This window comes from Lycium ferocissimum, chromosome 11 (genome assembly GCF_029784015.1).
Source record: "Lycium ferocissimum isolate CSIRO_LF1 chromosome 11, AGI_CSIRO_Lferr_CH_V1, whole genome shotgun sequence".
Lineage (NCBI taxonomy): Eukaryota > Viridiplantae > Streptophyta > Magnoliopsida > Solanales > Solanaceae > Lycium > Lycium ferocissimum.
In genome coordinates, this window is record NC_081352.1 from 43072359 (window position 1) to 43094631 (window position 22273).

At 36.3% G+C, this 22273-nt stretch overlaps 2 long non-coding RNA genes across 2 annotated transcripts; both read right to left on the reverse strand.

Moving 5' to 3' along the window:
• Nucleotides 1–1940: 1940 nt before the first annotated feature.
• Nucleotides 1941–4140, reverse strand: LOC132037009 (uncharacterized). Its single transcript, XR_009409729.1, has 2 exons — nucleotides 3759–4140; nucleotides 1941–3013 (listed from the first exon to the last, which is right to left on the reverse strand). It is a non-coding gene; the product is annotated as an uncharacterized LOC132037009 (long non-coding RNA).
• A 4530-nt stretch (nucleotides 4141–8670) lies between these two features.
• On the reverse strand, nucleotides 8671–14906 carry LOC132036231 (uncharacterized). Its single transcript, XR_009409539.1, has 2 exons — nucleotides 14662–14906; nucleotides 8671–8979 (listed from the first exon to the last, which is right to left on the reverse strand). It is a non-coding gene; the product is annotated as an uncharacterized LOC132036231 (long non-coding RNA).
• Between the last annotated feature and the right edge of the window lie 7367 nt (nucleotides 14907–22273).

A 22273-nucleotide genomic window follows, 5' to 3' on the forward strand; every position in this document is an offset into this window, starting at 1 on the left:
AGTGCAGTATATTTGCTGACTGAAAAAGCAGATGAGAATTTAAGGCACATTTGTGGGCTGTTGGGGTTTCGCCGGTACCCAAATTCCCCACCATGAAAAAGAATGAAAACCACCTGTATACGTGTATGCCCTATGCATGCATGCACAGTTAAACAAGAACAACAACTCTGTGGCCTAGCTCATAATTCACCGCCAAAAGGCCACCAACTTTGGCACATACTGCTCCTATAAAACCAACATCTTCTCCATCTTACTTTCCATCAATAGTAATTAAGCAACAACATTATTATCATTAGTCCTTGCATCTTAATTAATTCTCTCCCTCAACAATGGCCAACATTATTCATTCCATCATTTCATTCCTTTTCACCCTCGCCATTTTCCTCTCTTTCTCATGTTATGCCTTAGCAGGGCGCGACATCCCAAACACGAATCCTAAAATCAGCGACAAGAAATTACAACCCAACTCGTTCCTACCTCCGTACGATGGCACGGTCCTAATCCCCGGATTTGGTCGGGTTGTTGTCCCTCCTAAAGGCTCTCATGTTAATCCCTTTACCTACAATCCTATCACCGGTACCAATAATGGCAATGGTCTCGTTATTCCAAATCCTGGCTCCGGCTCTGGCATTGGTAATATTCCTGGTGGTGACGATACACTTGTTCCAAACCCTGGAGTCGAAGTCCCTACTGGTGGAACAATTCCCACACCACCATAGATCTCGGAGTCATTGAATTTATTTACTTTTGATTATTAGCTTATTTATCGCACGTTCATGAAATAATGCATGGAAATGCATGTGATTTTTAGTTTCTTTAATTATTGTACTATGCCTTTGTGTTGATGCAGGCTTGACGCTTGTGCGGCTTTCTAATGTTTCTTTCTCCAATAAACTTTCATTGTTCTCGATGTATCTTTGTGCAAATTAATTATTAGTGACAATAAGTCATTACTTAAATCATTATTATTGCATGTGGGAAAATAACAATACCTATACCTCAGTTCCATACAAGTTGGGGTCGGCTATTTGAATTTTTACCATCTCAATTTAAGCTCAGTTCATGCCATTATCATACAACAACAAACTACATCTCTGACATAACTTGATGCAAGATAAAACAAATTGGCAGGAAATTGAACACTTCATAATCATCCCAATGAGGAAATCAGAGCTTATGCAACACTTCGAATTGAAAGGCCCAATTCTCATGAGAGTTAATAATTGTAAGAACCGACAAAAATGCAATTCTCCAGAACTGGAACTGTATGTTCCTCATTAAGTTAATGCCACAGTGTGTGGCTTGTGCATTAAGCATTTTACCAGTCAAAAGAATTACAGTTTCATGGATCAAGCAAAAGAATTTATGCACCACCAGCGCAATTTGATTGGTTATACACTTATAGCAGATTATTATTCTATTTTAATTTTGAGTCTTCCATAATAGAGTTTGCATAAACCTGTTATTCTAGCTAGTTAGGTCATCTTCACCAGAAAACTTGAAAAATTTACCCACCGTAAGTAGCTAATTAATGCACAAAACTTTAACGGAGCAAATACCAATCCTAAATACTTGCGAAAAGGGTATCAACTAAACTCCCTTTTGCCGGAAAATCACATCATATATACTTCCTTGGTTCATTTTTGTTTGTCCTGTTTGACTTGGCACACCCCTTAAGGAGCCATAAATAGAATGACAATTTTACTATATCGCCCCTAATTATTACTAAGTCGTCTAATTGTTGAAATCAATTAGACATATTTTACAAGTTGTGCAACCACTAATAATTCGTTAAAGTTTCCAAGTCAATAATTAGTAATATAAGGGTAAAATAGGTATGAAATGGTAATTATCTCTTGGTTTTCCAAACGGGACAAGTAAAAGTGAACATCTACTTTTAGTATACATGCAAGTAAAAAATGAACAGAGGGAGTACAAAGTTTTATTTTTTATGTGTATATAGTAAATAATGAACTCTCTTTGATGAAAATTCTGTCTCCGCCATTACATTCACTTAACAACATTGTTGTCCATGGTAGAAAGCCAACCACGCAACGCTTAGGAGATCAAAAGGAAAAAAAACAAGGAGAAATGTGTGGTTATATTGTTGGAAATCTTACCGAAAATACTTGATCACAAAAATTTATCGGAAAAATACTTGATCACGAATCTTGCATGCAGGAAATTCTTGAAAGCTTGAGGCATGTCACTTAAGACACTGTCCTTAAGGATATTTCACCCGGTATGGGTGTGCCCCCAGAATTCAACAAGCTCTTCTGGTACAAATCTAGGAGCTAGAATCTAACAAAGATATATTTCATAATGTAGAAAACCCAGCACTAAAGAAAATAAGAAGAACAAGGTATTTTGGTTCTTAGTTTTTCTATCACAAGATGAACACACAAAATCATATATATAGGCCAAAGGAGAGATTATGTCTAAATCATTTGGTTAGCTGCCAACGTTCAAAATTTAAGAGGATTAAATGCCATAAAGGCAATTGGTAATCAACACCATTCATTTGATAAAATTGAATAAAAATAAACGTTGGCAACAGACATAGTTGACCAAAATGAATTGTAGATATTAAGGAGATTAATAAAATGATTATTAATCTTTTGAGATATAATAATTTTTCAACAATCCCCCGCATATCTCAAAAGATTAATAAGAAATAAAATGAAATTTTGCTGGGTTTTCACATATGAGTACAATGCGTCGAATCTGATGTCCCGTTGACTATGAACCAAACCTAGATAAAACAAGATTAAACTTATAGAACAATTGATGAAGTTTATAACTTCTATGAACCAAGAATTCTTTTGTAAGCCTAGAGTTTTATTCGATCACATTATACCCGCACAATCTTTGTCGTTATCGCGGTTTTGCGCTAAGAGGCCATGCGCGTGTCCAGGTATTCATAAGTGCTCTAGAAATTCGTCACAATTTCATAGGAGTGGCACCACTTCACACTAATATAGTTCCAATCATCAAGCGTCTTCTGCAGAACCACCTATAAAGGATATGAATTGAATTAAGAGTTTATAACTCAACCTCACTTTGCTTTGCAGTTTTGCACAATATTCACACACCATAGGAAGGGACACAATTTAATAGTGCACCTTTGATCAACTAATGACTTGTTATTACCCATATGACCTAATTCATGGGATCTCCAATCACATAGGTTGGGTTACCATCATTGTTCATCTTCTCAATTGACAAAAGTCTCATTCCCCTCGATGTTTCTTTTAGTACGTGAATCGGCCAAATTCACCTCAGACATCACATAATTGATGGACATGATGACTTAGTTCGTCACACAAAAAATAATTAATATTTCATGAAAGGTTCGATAATTAATTTTGCAGAATCTCAATACCATATCGTTTGACACATAAAATCAACTCTGTCAAACAACACCTTATGACAAAATTCATTCGTTAGTGTCAATTGCATTTCCATATCAAAATAACTTTTTTCTTCAACATAAAAGCTACAAAGTTAAAAGCTTGACTTGCACATAAATATATCATATTTACATAATAATAAAATCTGTCATAATTAAACTATTATTTTACCCAAAGTATTTGGAAAAAATTTTCAGTTTCAAGAGTCACATAAATCAAATATTGTGTCTCTGCCTCTATTTCCCACCGAAAGCAAACAATTAGCAATTCTAAATGCTCATATGTATTATACAATCTTTAGAGAGTAGATTGCTATATATAAAGAAGTTTGTTTCGATTTATACGTACCTTTACCTTCTTTTTAAAGATTGAGTGGAACTCTATACCTTTGGATGGGATTAATTAGAATAGTGACTTGGACATTGTCAAAATGATACTCCGTAAGATTAGAGCGTAAATATCTTTAAGATTATTAGAAATCTTACGGAAAATACTTGATCACGAAACTTATCAGAAAAATACTTGATCACGAACCTTGCAGAAAATTTTTGAAGGCTTGAGACATGTCACTTAAGACATTGTCCTTAAGGATATTTCACCCGATATGGGTGTAACCCTAGGATTCAACAAGCTCTTTTAGTACAAAACTAGAGCCAGAATCTAACAAAGATATGTTTCATAAAGTAGAAAACCCAGCACTAAAGAAAATACGAAGAATACGGTATTTTGGTTCTTAGTTTTTCTATCACAAGATGAACACAAAATCATATATATAGGCCAGAGGAGAGATTATGTCTAAATCATTTGGTTATCTGCCAACGTTCAAAATTTAAGAGGATTAAATGCCATAAAGGCAATTGGTAATCAAGACCATTCATTTGATAAAATTGAATAAAAAGAAACGTTGGCAACAGACATATTTTACCAAAATGAATTGTAGATATTAAGGAGATTAATAGAATGATTATTAATCTTTTGAGATATAATAATTTTTCAACATATATTACATTATTTTTTCCTACTCGAGATATATAGTTGTGTTTTAAAATAGACTAACCACATATATATATGATGGTCCCAAGAATTATGTTCTTAAATTAAGGTCATGTCAACAATCTCAAGTAGAAAGATTAACTCCTTCCAACCAACTTTTAATGCGAACCAACATGTGAACCTAATTTCTTATTAGCTCGTGCCAAAAAAATGAATATTTTCTATATTTCTAAACAATATACCTTTATGCAATGATTTATAGTCAAATAAAAATATGTGACTTATTCAACACTCAAGTTTAAATGTCTTGTTTTCTTCTTTAAACTCTGTGTCCAGTCAAATAGGTTCACATAAATTAAAACGAAGGGAGTAAGATTTAGTTCAGGTTTGGTAGCAGGAGGATAAATTAGCCACTATGAATGCTCTCTCATTGTCATTGTTTATAACTAGATTTGTGGACGTTTCTTTAAGTTTATCACGATATTATCAAGTTGAGAAAATCCTTGCCATCTCCAGCTCCTGTATCATTTTGATGGAACTGTCCTTAATCGCCTAGTTAAAAGAAAAGAAGGTCCGTGAAATTTTATATCCCAAAAATGATTAACCTGCAATAAAGATATAATAAGTAATACTTTCATCTATCTCAATTTATGTGATAATATTTTTCTTTTTAATATGTCCTAGAAAAATATCATACTTCTTTATTTGAAAATAATTTCACTTTAACTTTTCGATTTTACTCTTAATGAGATTATTTATAGTCACATATCTATGTCTTATGTCAGACTACTCATTTCAATAGTCTTTCGTTCATACTTAAAGTTCAGTGTCCAGCAAAACACTAAAATATAGCCACATAAATTAGTACTAAGGGTACTACAAACAAGATGGTGCAGTATATTTGCTGACTGAAAAAGCAGATGAGAATTTAAGGCACATTTGTGGGCTGTTGGGGTTTCGCCCGTACCCAAATTCCCCACCATGAAAAAGAATGAAAAACACCTATATATCGTGTATGCCTTATGCATGCATGCACAGTTAAACAAGAACAACAACTCTGTGGCCTATCTCATAATTCACCGCCAAAAGGCCACCAACTTTGGCACATACTGCTCCTATAAAACCAACATCTTCTCCATCTTACTTTCCATCAATAGTAATTAAGCAACAACATTATTATCATTAGTCCTTGCATCTTAATTAATTCTCTCCCTCAACAATGGCCAACATTATTCATTCCATCATTTCATTCCTTTTCACCCTCGCCATTTTCCTCTCTTTCTCATGTTATGCCTTAGCAGGGCGCGACATCCCAAACACGAATCCTAAAATCAGCGACAAGAAATTACAACCCAACTCGTTCCTACCTCCGTACGATGGCACGGTCCTAATCCCCGGATTTGGTCGGGTTGTTGTCCCTCCTAAAGGCTCTCATGTTAATCCCTTTACCTACAATCCTATCACCGGTACCAATAATGGCAATGGTCTCGTTATTAAATCCTGGCTCGAGGCTACGGCATTGGTAATATTCCTGGTGGTGACGATACACTTGTTCCAAACCCTGGAGTCGAAGTCCCTACTGGTGGAACAATTCCCACACCACCATAGATCTCGGAGTCATTGAATTTATTTACTTTTGATTATTAGCTTATTTATCGCACGTTCATGAAATAATGCATGGAAATGCATGTGATTTTTAGTTTCTTTAATTATTGTACTATGCCTTTGTGTTGATGCAGGCTTGACGCTTGTGCGGCTTTCTAATGTTTCTTTCTCCAATAAACTTTCATTGTTCTCGATGTATCTTTGTGCAAATTAATTATTAGTGACAATAAGTCATTACTTAAATTATTATTATTGCATGTGGGAAAATAACAATACCTATACCTCAGTTCCATACAAGTTGGGGTCGGTTATATATATTACTCCCTCCGTTTTAATTTATGTGAACTCATTTGACTGGGCACGACATTTAAGAAAGAGTGAAGACTTTTGAAACTTGTGGTTCAAAATAAGTCTTGAATAATTGTGTGGTTGTAAATCATTTCATAAAGTGAATTTGTTTCCAAATTAGGAAAGAGGTCATTCATTTTGGTACGGACTAAAAAGGAAATAGGTTCACATAAATTGAAACAGAGGGAGTATATGAATTCTCACTGAGGAAATCAGAGCTCAAAACTTCGAATTGAAAGGCCCAATTCTCATGAAAGTTGGAGTAATAATAATTGTAAGAAGGGTCATTGGCACTTATGCCCTATTTTATGCTGGTCTTTAAACTTTGCCTCTCATAACAAACAAGTTTATTTCGCGAGACATAAGTTTATATTTTCGCATCATTATATCTCACAAGTTATGCCTTTGCCCTTAAAGAACTTATGTCCCACTAGGCATAAGTTCAATTACTAAAGGACAAAAATTTAAGACCAGCCCATTTGAAGGTCAAATCGTGCAATTTCTTCTTGTAAGAACTAACTACGAGAACCAACAAAATGCAATTCCAGAACTGGATGTCTGTTCCTCATTAATTTAACGGAAAAGGCTCCAATATGCCATTCAATTATCAGAAATGGCTCATTTATGCCACTCGTCAATAGTTTGGCTCATTTATGCCATCGAACTATAGGAAATGACTCATTTATGCCACTCGTCAATAGTTTGGCTCATTTATGCCATCGAACTATAGGAAATGACTCATTTATGCCATCGAATAATAGGGAATGGCTCATTTATGCCACTCATCAATAGTTTGACTCATTTATGCCATCGCCTGTAATCAAAATGACTCATCCATGCCATATTTCATTAAAGCGGGTTTTACAATACCATATATGACACGTGGCCTCCAACTAGATTATCGTTTTGGGTGGATAAGGTGTATGGGTCGGATTTTTTATTAATTTGGTATTTAAAATTGGGCTGGTTTAATTAAACGACATAGACCTCTAATTGGAGGCCACGTGTCATAGCTGGTATTATAAAATTGGCGTTAATGAAAAATGGTATGGATGAGTCATTTTGGTAACGGGCGATGCCATAAATGAGTTAAACTATTGATGAGTGGCATAAATGAGCAATTTCCTATAATTCGATGGCATAGATGAGCTATTTCCTATAGTTCAATGGCATAAATGAGCCAAACTATTGACGAGTGGCATAAATGAGCCATTTCCGATAGTTGGATGGCATATTTGAGCCTTTTCCGTTAATTTAATGCCGCTGTGGCTTGCGCATTAAGCATTTTACCAGTGATACAAATTAGGAGGATATGGCCCATTTGGAGGATTATTACTCTTTTAATTTTGAGGTTACCATACTAGAGTTAGCATAAACCTGTTGCCCAAGCTAGCTAGGTCATCTTAATCTGAAAACGTGAAAAATTTACACACCACAAGTAGCTAATGCACAAATCTTAAACGAAGCAAATTCAGACCTAAACACTTGTGAAAATAGTATCAAGTCAACTCCCTTCGCCGGAAAATCACATTATATATACTAAGTAATTTTTTTTATGCATAGATAGTAAATTATGAACTCCATTGGTGAAAATCCTGTCTCCTGTCCTCCGCCTCTGCATTCACTTAACAACATTGTTAACTACGGAAGAAACCCAACCACCCAAGGCTTAGGAGATCAAATGGAAAAAGAAAAAAAAACGAGAAATGTGTGGCTATATTAAATTAACTTTGCCTACTCGAGATATATAGTTGCGTGTCCAAAAATAAGACTAACCATATGATGGTCCCAAGAAAAATGCTCTTAAATTAAGGTCATGTTAACAACCACAATGTAGAAATGTTAACTCCTTTCAACCACTTTTTTACGCGAATAGATGCTATTTGATGTCTTTCTCAATATAATGTTCAATAACTCAATTTTCTTGCTGGAAAGGACATGTAAGAGGTAGAAAATGGTGACTTAAAAGCATATCAGTAATTACAATATTCTACCTGATGCTACTTGTCACTTGTGTCTAAATATTCTAGACCAAACATGATACTCCAAATACATTAGCTCTTTCAGCCATACTGTTAGTCACTTTACCAGAGTAAAATTAGAAACAAACAAAAGTAGCTCCTCCCCAACTACTTTTACACTTACAGAAGCCATCTGCAGGGTTTATCAACGTCGAAAAAAAAGTTACTTACCAAAAGATTAATACTAGTATTTAAAACTTTGACTTGGAAGATATTTGATTTAAGAAAATCATACTAAAATGGATGCTTTTGAGTCCCCATCAATGTGACCAAGTTGAAAAGAATGAAGATGATTTCAGATCAGTAAAGGAGATACTAGTAGTTGTCAATTGAGCACCAGAATTTCAGTGTTATGCACATGTAATTTGTGTGATCAGGCACATCCAAAAAACTAACTCAATGTTATATGTATATTATATATAAGTACATCAATTAGGTAAGTCATGTGGCACAGAAGAATTTGACATATATCACCAGTGCAAAGACTTCATTCCTTCTAGATATCTCAGTCCAAGATGAAAACAATCCTTAAACTGCCGTAAACCAGCAGCTGTGTCATAAGAGCTTGCAATCTCTTGATCTGGATATAGATTATCATTAACCTGAAAATTAAGTCAAAATTAATGGTCAAAAGATCAGTTCACAAGAAAATGGGATAATTGCAAGCTTCCATCCATGAGTTTGGGGGTGGGGTACTGGGGACTGCATATGCGAGCTCTATATGCATATGTAAATGCTTTGACATAAATATTTTAATCGACAATACAATGACCGCCCATTTATGTTTCAACGGTAGCAACCATACTTCATGTATTTCAACTTTCATAAAGTCCCAACTTTTCTAAGTTGGAGGAAATATCTCTTCACTCCTTCCCTAAGTGCATGCGTCTTTGGAAAGTGGAGATTCACGGAAAACTCAAGAGGCCCGACATCTTTGCACTTGCCAAAATATCAGGTGAATTTACCAGCCATACTTGCACTGGAGAGCCTCAAATAGCAAAGCAATCCTCAAATGTCTTCTCTTTTTTTTTTTCCATTTCATTTTATCTTTACCTTCTGATGTTTCATTTTCATGCTGTGGTTAAAGCAAAGTAGATTTGCACATTTATCTTTAGTTTTGAGTATTATAACAGTTAAATAGATTACCTAGAGCTTCTCAATAGCCTAAACAACAATAACAACAATTACGCCTCAATCCCAAACAAGTTAGGGTCAGGTCTATGAATCCTCACTTCTCCCTAAGCTAAACTCATGTCATCATCAATCTCTACTGTTTTTTTTCTTTCTTAAAACACGGCAATAGCTAATGATTCAGAAGTCATGATTGACTTTTCTCTGTAAATACTTCGCAGCAGTTTGCTGCTCTTTAATACAACAGTACCTTTACCAATAAAAGAAAAGCAATTATAATAGCAATAAATATTAGAAATTCTGTAACAAATAAAAATATCAGTCTCTCACCTAGGATTTGAACTTGTAACCTAAGGCAAATTCGAACCCCTTTAACTACTACACTAGAACATTCTCTTATTTTCAATAGCCTAAACAAACAAAAAATTGTGAACATCATTCCCCAAATGAGCTAGCTGACAACTTGACCAGAAAGGTAACTGTGATTGTCCGGGCTAGCTTGTGCACACCTCGACTAGTTTCACGGGGTATCTACTACCTCCCACCAACACAGGTACTAGATAACTCTATCCGCCAAGGCTTTGAAAGATGGAAAGAAATCACCCAATGTTTTGTCTCTGCTGGAATTGAAACCTGAGACCTCATGGTTCTCATCCCACTTCACTGACCACTAGACCACACCCTTAGGATCAACTTCATTATACTAATAATTAACGACCTCAAGAACAACTAGATCCAAACTTCAGTTTGCAACCAATGTGTCTCGTAATAGCATCACCTAACAAGATCTCCATCATTTTAGGCAATTACAGGTTCGATATGCTTGTAAGCTTAAAGCCAAAAACCACCATCAAAATAAGTTGGTTGAGGAACAAACCAAAGACATCATAGTAAAGTTCAGAATATACAAGGATACTCATAGTAGAAAAGATCTAGATTGGGATGAAATGAAATGGAAGTTCCAGCCCATTATTCCACTCTTAGTTCAACTAAATTGTTGCAAAAAACTATTCACCCTCGTCACGCCCCAAAACACACTGGCACTACCCTAGAATGCACTCAACAACTTAAACACCTTAAGTTGTCTAACCCTTTTCCTAGAAAACCTCTTCATCAAAAGAATCTTCTAGGGAACAGAGTTTCTTTTCCTAAACATTCACCTATTTTGCATGAACCCTTTTTCCAGCATTGACATACAAATAGGTGCTTCCCACTTATTTTTCAAAACATATGCAAAAGCTGGAAAAACAAACTCTTATCTTATTAATTATATGGCATACTCAAATTTGATTACATAGATATCCATGTTACATGGAAGTTTTTCGCCCATGCGGTTATTCATATATATATCCTAGCTACTTTAATGGGTGGAGTATTTTGGGAAGAACAGTATGTTAGGAAGATTGAAGGTTGGAAATTTTGGTATTTGTTGCAAGTATGACCATGAAGAATTAAATTTAAAAAATCCACATAGACACCCTATGTTATCCACACCATACATGAGTTATGAGTCTAATTAATTATTCTTTTGTTTAAAATTATATAGAAATAATACTAATTCTATTTTTTCTTTTGGATATTGCAATAAGTAGGATAATTTTAATTCCACTTGCAAATTATCACTGAAAAAACATTTGGGAAGGAAAGAACAATCACTTTTTAGTAGCACAGCGATATGGATAGGGTAAGCTAGAGAATCTTAGTACCTGCAGTCCTGAGGGTAGGGTGAGAATAGAAAGTTTCCAAATAAAGGTTCTTTAACCCCATTTCCATAGGACATCACAATTTGGCATTGCCATCAGCCACCAATCAATCTGGTTGCATAAATCATTCGCAAAAACTTCTCTGCACTGGCTCACTCTTTAATTTGCCAAAACGATAACTACCAAACGTTTTGCACTTACCAAATAATAGAAGACTAATACAAAATTTCATAAAGTTCAAGAATTGAAATCAACCCACTCATGAGGTTGTTTCTCAAACATAAAGAGTTTCGAGGCATAGAGGTTGTGCAATTGTATCCGACTTTCTAATCATCTTTTATCAGGCTAAATTTCATATAAGTTCAATTTTAAACACCTTTTACTTGGCTCTGTTTCAATCAGGAGAACAGTTTTCATTTTCAGCTCTTCTGGAAAAAAAAAATAGGAAACTATATTTATTTGCTAGTAATGCGGAAACTTATTTAGTGAATTCAGAAGTTTTTCTTCTTTTCATACAAAGACGAAGCAAAAATTATTCAGACCCTGAAGAACAATGATTCTCCATAAATTAAAACTCAAGCATCTAATACCAATACAACTACAGAAAGAGATTTGTTATTTCTTGGGTTAGTTTCTCCAAGTGAGTTTGGCGAACAATAAGTCCAACACACAGAAGGAAATGTAAAAAGAATCTGATCCTGTTTCCATCTAAAACCATGGCACCGCGCATACTGGAATACTGGATACAGTCGAGTTTTCCCTCATCCTTTGAGTATGTTTATCACTCCATATATAAAAAGCAGATTACCATAACCAGGAGAGATTGGTAAAGAGAGATAATTTAGAATGCCAGGTTAAAGTAGCTACATCAGAGTCCTTTTAATAGGTACTCCTTAACCTAATACATGCGTGCTCTCAAATGCATCATAAGTCATACCAAAGATGACAATTATAGATGGAGCAATAACTTATTGACAACTAAGAAGATGATATGCAACATAATTCGAGGTTTAATTGAATTAATTAATGTTAAATTTCCCTATTCAGAAATTTGAAAAAATAATGGAAGACTGAAATGAAATGCTTTTTGCCTCATCACATAGTATGGATCATAAAACATGGAAAGGAATTAAAAGAAAGGGTCTACAAATTTGTATCTTTAGGAAACAAAAAAGGTGTATGCATTTCCTAGATATAGTTGACCGCATTCCAGTTATTGACTGTACACTCCATGAAAAATGGCCACTTTAGTGTATCTCCCGTAACTGCTATTTATGAGGATAGAGTCTATGTAAATGATCCAAATGGCAGCTTTACACATTGTGCCTAATAACAATTATACTACTTTCTGCTTTTTCTTCCAAGAAAGTCACTGAAGCGATTTAAAAAATTCCAAGAAAGGACACCAATCATGAGTTGCATTGAGATAGATAAACTTCACCAATTAGACTCTGAGACTTCAATAGAATGAATGAAATAGAAACCATATTGTACCATCACAAGAGGAGACAAAATAACACATAGAAGCTGGCTACTGGAAATAGATAAGTTACTACTTTTTTTCTTTTCTTTTCGAAACTGGGATAAATTTCTACTATTAAGGCCTTTTATATTCAAGCTAAACATCCCATCATTAAAGTACCATTAACTGGAGATTTCTTTTTTCCAAATTAACAGTTTTTTAAAAACCGTGGTGCCCGGGCCAGCTTGCTCGCGCACCTTGACTAATTCCACGAGATACCTGCTACCTCCCACCAACAAGAAGTACCAAGTATCAGGTACCAGGTACCAGGTAACTCTGTCCACCAAGGCTAGGACATATGGAAAGAAATCACCTAGTGTTTTTGTCTCGATGTGAACCTTTTCCAAATTAACAATCCGGATACCATTCCGACCCAAAGACTGTTGATATTCTCAACACAATTTTTTAGCAAGGATATGATCTTAAACTCAATTTCAGTTAAGAAGGTCTCAAATTTCTTCATTCTACAATTCACTAGGCAAAATCCAAATTAACCAAACACTTGGATAATAAAATATATCTTCACAAGCTTACAGCACTTGGGGTCATTCAAAACCCCCATGAAATGAGCTTCCCAATTGATGCAGGTGACACAAACCAATTCGTCATAGATTATGAAAATTAAAAAAAAAAAAGAAAAAATTACACTTTGTCAAATCAATTGTACAACTAATATGTCCTCCAATATTCTCATGTTTCTAAAGCAAGATTTTCGGCAAGAAACCTCACTAAAAAGGCAAAAATAAACTTAGGAACAAATAAAGGTTGAGTCTTTTATTGAATCAAAAGGTTCAGGCATCGTCAATCTCCCATAATTTCGAACCCCAACATTCACATTACCCCTCACACACGCACAATATATATACATATATATATATATATTCAAGAACGAAAAGGGTAGCAAAAGAAACAAGAATGACTAAAAGGGGGTTGCTAAGAATCACCTCCAAATCCGACCATTTTTAAGAGAATGTAACAGAGGAAACAAAAGAATAGGAAGAGGAAAAGCTAATCAACAAATACAAAGAATTTGGTGGATGCACTTTCTCAAATCAATTGTACAATTCTAAAGCAAGATTTTCACCAAGAAACCCATAGAAAAGCAAAAATAAACTTATTCGAACAAATAAAGCTTGAAACTTTATCTAATCAAAAGGTTCAGGCATCATCAATCGCCCATAATTTCAAACCCCAACATTCACATTACTCAACAACCCCCCCCACCCCACCCCACCCCCACCCCCCCCCACACACACACACAAACAAATATGTAAATGTGAAAGGACAGAAAAGAAGGAAAAGGGCAGCAAAAGAAACAAAAAGACTAAAAGGGGTAGCTGAGAATCATTTGTATATGTCCTAGAAGTAATATATTCTCAGATTTCTAAAGCAAGATTTCAGCAAGAAACCCACTAAAGAGCAAAGATAAACTTAGTAACAAATAAAGGTTGAGCCTGTTATCTAATAAAAAGGTTCGGGCATCATCAATCTCCCATTTTGCGAACCCCAACATTCACATTATCACACACACACAAAAAAAAACAAATATGTTCAAGCTCAAATGCAATGTGAAAGGACATAAAAGAAGGAAAAGGGTAGCAAAAGAAACAAAGAAAATAAAGGAGATAAAAAGGGGGTTGCTGAGAATCACCTCAAAATAAACAACCAATATGTCCTAACATATACTCAGGTTTCTAAAGCAAGATTTTCAGCAAGAAACACATTAAAAAGCAAAAATAAACTTAGGAACAAATAAAGGTTGAGCCTTTTATCTAATCAAAATGTTCAGCCACCATCAGTGTCCCATAATTTCGAACCCCAACATTCACATTACCCCGCAGACACAAAAAAAAAAAAAAAAAAAATCAAAATTATTAAAAGGGCAGCAAAAGAAACAAGAATTACTAATAGGGGTTGCTAAGAATCACCTCAAAGTCCGAGCATTTTGAAGAGAATGTAAGAGAGGAAACAGAAGAATAGAAAGAGGAAAAGATAATCAACAAATACAAAGAATTTGGTGGAACCGTGATTTCTATTCACAGCCTTCTTTGTCTCTTTGTTTAACTCCACCTTCGCCATTATTCACAATCAATACTGCAAATCAAAAAATAGATCTATCTTGGCTTTTGCTTCTCCCTTTTTTTTTCTTTTTTTTTTGTGGTTGTATACCGGTGTTTTGGAATTCATGGAATTTCAGAAAGACAAAAAACAAAAAATAACCAAACTAAAGACAAAAAAAAAAACAACATTAGTAGGTTTCACGCACGAATTCTCAGAAAATGAACCAGTCAACAAAAAGTGACCCTCCTTCCCCACCACAGACCCGATCCGTTCCCCCACCCGCCATTAACGCCGAATCGTTGGTCCCCAACCCCTCAAAACGCTATTTTCGTATTGTTTTTCAATCCAAAACTCAATATTCTTGTATATCAAGTACGAACAAGTTTAAGTGATTTCGAATGAGCGCGCACAGAACACATTTTCAAAAAACTCAAAAAAGCTTCAATCTAGGTATTTCACTACGAATTTTCTATTACATTATTAAATATATTATTACCCTAAGCATGGTCATTGTGTAAACTGCAGGATTACTCGTTTTGCGCATTTTTTTTTGGCGTTTTTGGGCGTCCGTATGCACCGTCAGACTGCCCATTTTTTCCTTTTTTTATTTTTTATTATTTGTTTATCTATTGTTAATTAGTTAATTATTTATTGCTTGTTTATTTAGTATTTGTTAATTGTTCGATTAGCGACTTAAGTATTTATTAATTGTTAGACTGGCTAATTATTTATTTAGTTTTTATTAAGCCAATTATTTATTTGTTAATAATTTCTTAATTGTTTCATTAGTTAATTAATTGTTTATTTGTTAAATATACGATAATAATTTATTAATTTTTTGATTAGTTACTTAATTGTTTATTTATTAAATATATGATAATAACTTGTTAATTATTTGATTAGTTAGTTAATTGTTTATTTATTAATTATTTATACTAATTGTATGCTAACTAATTGTTAATTATTTGACTTATCTTTATATTTTAGGATTGAAAATCCTTAGTTTAGGATTCATAACCCCTAGCTTAGGATTGAAAACCCTTAATATAATTTTCTATAAAAGATTACATAACTAATATTACTTGTTAATGATTTATTTAAAATACGTAAAGCAATACGGTCACCACAACCCTTAATAAAATTTTCGATAAAAGATTACATAACTAATATTACTTGTTAATGATTGATTTAAAATACGTAAAACGTACGGGTCACCACAATCCTTAATAAAATTTTCGATAAAAGATTACATAACTAATATTACTTGTTAATGATTGATTTAAAATGCATAAAACAGATAGATCACCACCCTCTTGATCCGGGGCCCTTCGACCGAGAGTTACTGTATCTTCAGCCCGAGCATAGGTCGCAACATATATGGACATCCGACCCGCACGAGTCTCGTGTCCGTACCCTAAGGGGACTCGCATGGGGAGATCTTAGTCGCCGCCCACACATCCTCGTGTCTTGGATATACTACGTCGGGGCGGTATCTACCAGTGCGTTGAAGTTGGTCCTGCACAAAGCACGATAGGTCGCTAGTGACGGCATTGATTGAGAGGTGGTGACCGAGACGCACACATTTCATCTCCGCACCCGCGAGGCTACCATTACCCTTCGGGTGACGCGGAGGTCATTTTGCGGGCTGCTGGTGTCGACGGACGCCCATTGTATATCGAGGAGCTCTCGTGCCGCCGCCTACCGGGACGAGTTGACTAGGCTCACCGGTTTTGCTGCTCCGGATGGTCATATTTCCGCCGCAGCCGCTTGTTGTCGCCCTTTACGCTCACTTGCGCCTCACGTACACGCAAAGATCCGATCGGGAGAGGACAAGCCTCAGCCGATGTCGACCGACGCGCGCGTCTATATCTACTCATCATATTCGGCCATCCCGTTCCCGAACACTTCGGTTCGCATATGAGCTTGAGGTATCTTCGTTATATCGACGATCTCGCCGAGATAGGATGTTATAGTCAGCGCCGCTTATGTGGCCGGGTTACATGTACGAGGATTCGCCGATGTTCTACGGGCACGAGCGGTAGGTCCCCGCATTTTGCTCGCTCCTTCGGTAATATATTTAAGTGTGTGTAATTAAACACAAAATATATTTTTTTAAAACGACGACCGATAAAATATTTTTTAAATGACTATATCGTATATGGGCGTGGACTAGGTTGAGACCTTTTCACCCATACCACCACCCTCCCGCCGACTATCTTACCGTGCCGATGCCATACGCGCGAAGATGGTCGCGGGCGTACGCCGACACGGGAGACGCACCACGCCCTTCTCCCGTTTGGATCGCCTAGACCGCATAACGGCAGTACGGTATGTTCATATTTTGGATCCACACGCTAGACCACATAGCTACTATTTTAATCTTTTATTGTTAACTAGTTCAATTCTTTTTACAAAGCTTTTATATGGACGCCGTATGATCATATTTTGGATGAGCCGCCGCGTTTTGTACTGGTCGACACATGTAGATGTCGCGGTGTCCATTGATACATATGGATATCGTTGGTATCACGCGCCCGACCGCGTGTTACGGCGATTTGGGTATGTACGTAATATACCCGCGGCTACGGTTTGGGAGCATGACCACTATGCGAGGGACGAGCGCGCGCGTCGATGACGCATGGCGACTCCACATGCGACGCCAGCAGTCCGCAGTTGGGATGTGAGGATGGCGAGCCTCGCGGTGGTCGGACATGACTCTCCCATCCATGTGTACATGGAGTGGTACATGCGATCACTCGCATCATTATTGGCAACCCTCTAGGCGTCATCCGGACGGCCCGGGATATGTAGCTCTCGCAGAGCGTACGAGGCGCCGGTAAGTTTTATTAGTCTTAAACTTAAACCATCGTCTTATGTACTACTTTACAAATTTATTCAATTGTTAATATTTGCAAACATACGCAGTACGGACCGTCGCACGATGCGCTATGAGAGCACCGCCCGTACGGAGGCCCCCGAGACGGCGGAGTATGCAAAGACGGATGATTGAGCTTGCCGAGACCGGTACGAGATGTGCACATGACTTCGAGCCGTCTCGACGAGCGTGCCCCGTCCCCACCCGGGCCAGGGTCGTGGTCGCCGGAACCGGTGGCCGCCGGCAGAGGCGGTGTGGCCGGGCAGAGATGACGAGGCTCCGTCGACTCGCGCAGATCCAGCCGAGTTCTTACCGGCCGCAACTACAAATATCCCATCGACTTCTCATTCCCGCCGTCGACTTCACGTACACCTCGTATACGCCGACCCTTTTTCAGCATTATGTGCTCCCGGCTTTCACTTTCACATCCACCTCGCCGTGATCCACAGGCGAGCGGCCGGTTCGTGATCTAAAGGGTGGCCTACATCCGCACTTCGACGACTCCATGTTCGAGGACTTCGTGTTTGATATGGCACCATCCGCATCTCTGCTCCGGGCCGGCCAGAGCCCTCTCACCAAGCATCTCAGGAGGCCGTCGACACACAAAGTTTGACTTTTACAATAAAGTAAAATAATTTATTAATTATTTGTTTATTTCAGGTTCATTTTAGAATAAATCAAATCTAAATTATTTATATATTATTTCAGGTTCATTGTTCTACGCCCGCGGGTCCACAAGAGCGACCCATCCAGAGACTACCTCATATTCACCACCACACCCATCTCGAGCCTACTGCACCCATCTCGAGCCTACTCGGCGCCCGTTGACACACACAAAGTTTGATTAAATAAATAACATTAATGTATTCAATATAAATAAGAAATGATACTAATTATTATATACTTTTCAGGTTCATCCTTCGGCGCCTAAGGTAGCGACTCCCGACGAGGAAGAGGTCGAGTTACCAGACCTAACTCAGCCTGAGGTTCTGAGCGTGCCAGCGGGACCAGATCCCAAGAAGAAGCACGTTCTAGTCAAGGGCGCACGTTCTAGTCAAGGGCGCACGGGCCAGGCGAAGAGATGATGATCATGACTTGAAGCGCCCGGTTATTAAGAGGAAAAAGGGTGATGGAGACGATGACGAGGGCGGTGGGGATGGTATGAGCCTTAGGCCTAGGGATAGTCTCCGGCATACTACATATGGGACCCATCCTCGATAGTGTATATACATTAGTGTTGTACAATTTATCATAAATATTATATATTTTTTGCATATTTATACATATTATCTTAGTCTTTATTATTGTTTATAGTTTCACATCCTAAATTGATAATAAAAAAAAAATTAATGACAAAAAATAAGACAAAAGAGACCCTCGTGCGTGAAAGTGCAAAAAATTAAAACGAAACCCTAAAAGTACACCCTTTGTGCGTGAAAGTGCAAAAACTTAACAGTTAACCTTTCACGCACAAAAACTGTGCGTGGAAGGCGTTTTCTTCTTTCACGCACTAATTTCGTGCGTGAAAAGGTCTCACACACGACGCATGACAATTTCAGGAATCTATGACACATAAAGGCTTGATTTGACAATACGTTGCTGCATTATTTGACCGTTTTAATACGACTTGTATTGCGCACCATTTTAATGCGCACTATAAGTATTGATTTGACAACACACCACGCATGACAATTTCAGGAATCTATGACACATAAAGGCTTGATTTGACAATACATTGCTGCATTATTTGACCGTTTTAATACGACTTGTATTGCGCACCATTTTAATATGCACTGTAAGTATTGATTTGACAACATACCACACATGATAATTTCAGGAATCTATGACACATAAAGGCTTGATTTGACAATACGTTGCTGCATTATTTGACCGTTTTAATACGACTTGTATTGCGCACCATTTTAATGCGCACTATAAGTATTGATTTGACAACACACCACGCATGACAATTTCAGAAATCTATTTAACTTGAAAGCTTGACGAGTGAAAAACTCATCAATTGCATAAGTCTAAGTCTTACAAGTCATTCAAAAAAAAATCAAACTTCATTGAAAAATGTCTCAAAATGCTTCAACCGTTAAGGTTTCACTATTTTGGGATGGAGATATCGTCGAGGACAATTACTCCATTTGTTATAGTATCAAACCAAAAGCCCATGTTAAATTTCCAACAACTTTAAATTATAAAACACTAGTCGATTACATGCACAAAAGAATGAAAACTACACCCATCGAGATTGGAATCTCAATAACCGACAAGTATCCACAAACAATATCAAACGGTGTAGCGCGTTATGGCATGCACAATATCAACGATGATGAATCTTTGAGTGATTATTTGAGATCGCCGGAAGAATATCGGGATTTAGTATTCATTAATGTTCTTGAGATATATGTTAAAAAGATACCTCGAGAAGAAGTCCCTCAAGTCCAGCCTATTCATGGTAACATTTATGGGGACTTTAGTTCTTATGGAGACATTTTGAGTGGTCAAGTGCCGCTGGAAAATCTAAGCCAGCAATTTAATCAAGCTTACAATGAAAATTGGTAAATATGGATTTTTTATATTATTATTATTATGTGTAGTAGCATGTGTTTGTTGTATGAATTGGTAAATAACCAGTTTTCAAATCTTTATAGGAACTATTCTCAAAACTCGCTTCGCACAATACCAAATATGAATGTTGGTCAATCCTCTCGCTTCGTGGAGTTGATCATTCTCCACACCATGATCAAGTGCTTATGAACAACGTAAGTTCATCACCTTGATATATATATATATATATATATATATATATATATATATATATATATATATATATAGGAACTATTCTCAAACTCCTCTTCACGGTACCAAATATGAATGTTGGTGTATGTGTGTGATATATATTCATCACCTTGATATATATATATATATATATATATATATATATATATATATATATATATATATATATATATATATAGATATATACGTATATATATATGTATATAGATATATACGTATATATATATGTATATATATATACGTATATATATATGTATATAGATATATACGTATATATATATATATATAGATATATACGTATATATATATGTATATATCTATATACATATATATATACATATATATCTATATACATATATATATACATATATATCTATATACATATACATATATATATATATACATATATATATATATATATATATATCTATATATATATATATATATATATATATATATATATATATATATATATATATATATATCTATATATATATATATATATATATATATGATGTTGGTATTTAAAATATGTTACTTTTCGTGTAGGAGGATGAATGCACTTAATAATGAAGATTCTCCTAATTATTATGAGTCATCATCAAGTGATGACGATGAAATAGCTAATAATGCAGAGGTAACCGATGATGAAGATGATGATGATGATGTTCAAGTTGGTATGACCAACAATATTCCTCAAAGCCAAAACCAACAAGAACCAATGCACCACCACGTACCACCATCGATGGCTGAAAACCCAACTTCTGAAAGCCCAATTCAGTGGCATTCTAACAATATCCCTTATCTTGACAGCTTGTAGGGTCGTGATGATGCATTTGTCTTCGCAAGAGAAGATTATGATAGTCGCCTAAAAACCTGGATTGAACCAAAGGATCTCAACAAAGATCGATGCTACCTTGCAAAGGGAATGTTGTTCGCATCCAAAAAAGCATTGCAACGGGCTGTCAAAATTTATTGTTTTAAGGACATGAGGGAGTTTAAGGTTGATCAGTCAAATACAAAGATATGGAGGCTAGTTTGTAGACGACGGTATCAAGGTCGTGAGTGGTTGCTTCGGAATTGTTAAGCCCGATGGTATGTAGGCTATCACAAAATTTCGCGAAAGACACACTTGTGATATGGAAGAAAATCGAGCAGGATCATTATAATTGAGATACAAACATGATTGCTCAAGTGTTACTTAAAGACATTGCCGAAACGCCAAGGTAACTTATCCTACCTAGTACATTATATGTCTCCACACTAAATGTTGTTTGTTTAAACTTGTGCAGGTTCCCCATTAAATATTGTATTCGAAACGTTCAAACCGTATATAGTAAAACTATAAGCAACGAAGGGATTTCTCGCGTAGATGCGCTTTTGAGATGGTCTTTGGAAATTGGCATACTTCTGCGCTTTTGAGATGGTCTTTGGAAATTGGCATACTTCTTTTCAATCGCTGCCAAGGTATATGGTAGCTCTACAACATTTTAATCATGGTACTATTGTAGAGTGGCGGCTTATAGAGGTAAAATCTTCAACTTCGTATTTTGACATTCAAACCATGCATTGATGGTTTTGCTCACCGCCGACCGGATATCCATAGATGGTATGCATGTATATGGTGCCTACGACATCTAGCTCCTAATTGCAATAGGAATGGATGCCAATGGGTTAATATTCCCTCTTGCTTTCGCAATTGCCGCTAACGAGAGCAACGACACATGGGGGACCTTTTTGACCCATTTGAAAACTCATGTTATTAAGCATCGTACCTATACGCGTGTTGTCTGATC